Below are 2,500 nucleotides of genomic sequence, written 5' to 3'. Positions count from 1 at the left end.
AGATAGATAGATAGATAGATAGATAGACAGACAGATAGACATACAGGTAGATAGATAGATAGATAGATAGATAGATAGATAGATAGATAGATACACAAATGGCCAAATACATATGCATGTGTATATATATATATAAATATATATATGGGAGAATATACAAAAAATAACAACAGACGAGGACAGGTGGTGTAAATAACAAAAGTATATATTAGTATGACGCTCGGGAATACGGAAAGTCTTTGACGTTTCGAGCTACGCTCTTCAACAGAAAGAATACGGAGACAAGGAGAAAAACACGGAGAAAAAAAATTGAATAGTGTTATATATATATATAAGCATTTCACCTAGCGTGCTAACGTTTCTTATTTCTTTACTGCCCACAAGGGGCTACACGCAGAGGGGACAGACAAGGACAGACAAACGGATTAAGTCGATTATATCGACCCCAGTACGCAACTGGTACTTAATTTATCAACCCAGGAAGGATGAAAGGCAAAGTCGACCTCGGCGGAATTTCGACTCAGAACGTAAAGACAGACGAAACACCGCTAAGCATTTCACCCGGCGGGCTAACGTTTCTGTTAGCTCGTCGCCTTATCCAAGTGCTCTAAGTACTATTGGAATAAATGTAAATTTGTAATCCGGATATAGACGCTGGAGGTTTGGAAACAGTTGTCCATAGTTATCTTCTTTCTCTTTGATGTTCAAAGAGATATATTCACATCAGGAGAACAGCTGACTTCAATGACGGTACGTACTTTTTCTTATCTGTCCCAAATAACAATATCCGGTCCGTTATGCTTAGACTTGACAGATGTTTTGATGGGAACGTTCCACCAGCACTCCTTCTGCTGATATTAGTGTACAAATTCTATAACAGGTGGATTCTCAACATTTATTCCAGACAGCCTTTTTTTTCCGAATGGTATTGTATAATGTTTTATAACAGCGTCGTATTGCATTGAGAGGTAGTACCGCGATCACATTTTTGGGCAGATGCTAATCACGTGTGATGTAATTCCACAGAAATATGACAATCTGCATTTTAGATTGAATCTTGGATCTCTGTTGTTGATAAGGTGTTTAGTCAAAATCTCCTGTTCTCGGATTTTTTTTTGGGGGGGGGGGACAATACTGTGCTGATGAACGAAATCTAGATTCATTCTAGTAATCGCGAAATCGGTCGATACACAGTTAAGTTTATTTAAAAGAAAGTTGGTCATCTTCTGTTGGTTGTTTTTCCTCGCATTAGGTACTAAATGTGGTTATTTTGAGAAGTCCACTGTGTGGCGTTATTATTTTTCTGTAATAATGCCCTTTATATACATGCATATATATATATATATATATATGAACATACATGTTTGTATACGTGTATACATACATACATGTATGCATACACACATACATACGTACATAGATGCATACATATATAAATACATACATACATATATACATACATTCGTACATACATACACACATTCATACATACATACATACATACATACATGCATACATAGATACGTATTTATATAAAGCATAAAACGATGCAGCTAGTTGAGTGGCCATCAAATCAAAATGGCGGACATTTTATGGGTTTTCTTATTCGCTTTTACTTGTCTTTTGTATTTTGTCGCTAGAGGTCGCTTTAGCATCAGTTACATTTCACGCTGTTCTGCGCATTTTGCTGTCACCATCGACCCGACTGCAGTGTGGCATGCGGTAGAGAGGGATCCTAGGCGGGCTGATGGAGCAGGGCAGGGGTGAGGAATGAATTAGATGGGAAGTTTTGGTGGGTGAAGGGGACGGATGGACAAGGTGGGGGTAATGCATGAGTGGGTGGGTGTTTATTGATGGACGGCGAGGGGGTGGGTAGAAGCAAGTACAACCAAATCGACGTTTCAAGGATGGAGGGATGGAAGAAGGGATGTGTGTGTGTGTGTGTGGGGGGTTCTGGGTGTGGGTGACGAGAAGGTAGAGGGTGGTGGTACTGTAGCGGAATTGGAGGTGGGGACGCTGATGCTGATGCGACTGTTGATGGTCACGGAAGTGATGCGGTCGTGATGGTGGTGGTGGTGGTGGCAGCAGTGGTGGTGGTGGTCATTGTCGTCGCGCTCGTGGTGTCGGTTGTGATGGTGGTGGTGGCGGTGGCGGCGGAGATGGTGGTGTTTATGGTGGTTGTAGTCATGGTGGCGAAGGTGATGTTGATGATCTTGCCGACGGCTGCCATGATGATGATGACGACGATGACGAACATGAAGATGATGATGATGACTATGATGGTGAGGATGATAACGAGCGCTTCTCTCTCACTCAATAATAATAATAATAATAATAACAACAACAACAACAACAACAACAATAATAATAATAATAATAATAATGATAATGATAATAAAAATGATAATAATAATAATAATAATAATAATAATAATAATAATAATAATAATGATAATAAAAATGATGATAATAATAATAATAATAATGATAATAATAATAA

The sequence above is a fragment of the Octopus bimaculoides genome, chromosome 28 (genome assembly GCF_046866305.1).
Source record: "Octopus bimaculoides isolate indiv1 chromosome 28, ASM4686630v1, whole genome shotgun sequence".
In the NCBI taxonomy this organism is placed as follows: Eukaryota; Metazoa; Mollusca; class Cephalopoda; order Octopoda; family Octopodidae; genus Octopus; species Octopus bimaculoides.
This window is presented reverse-complemented; position numbering follows the sequence as displayed.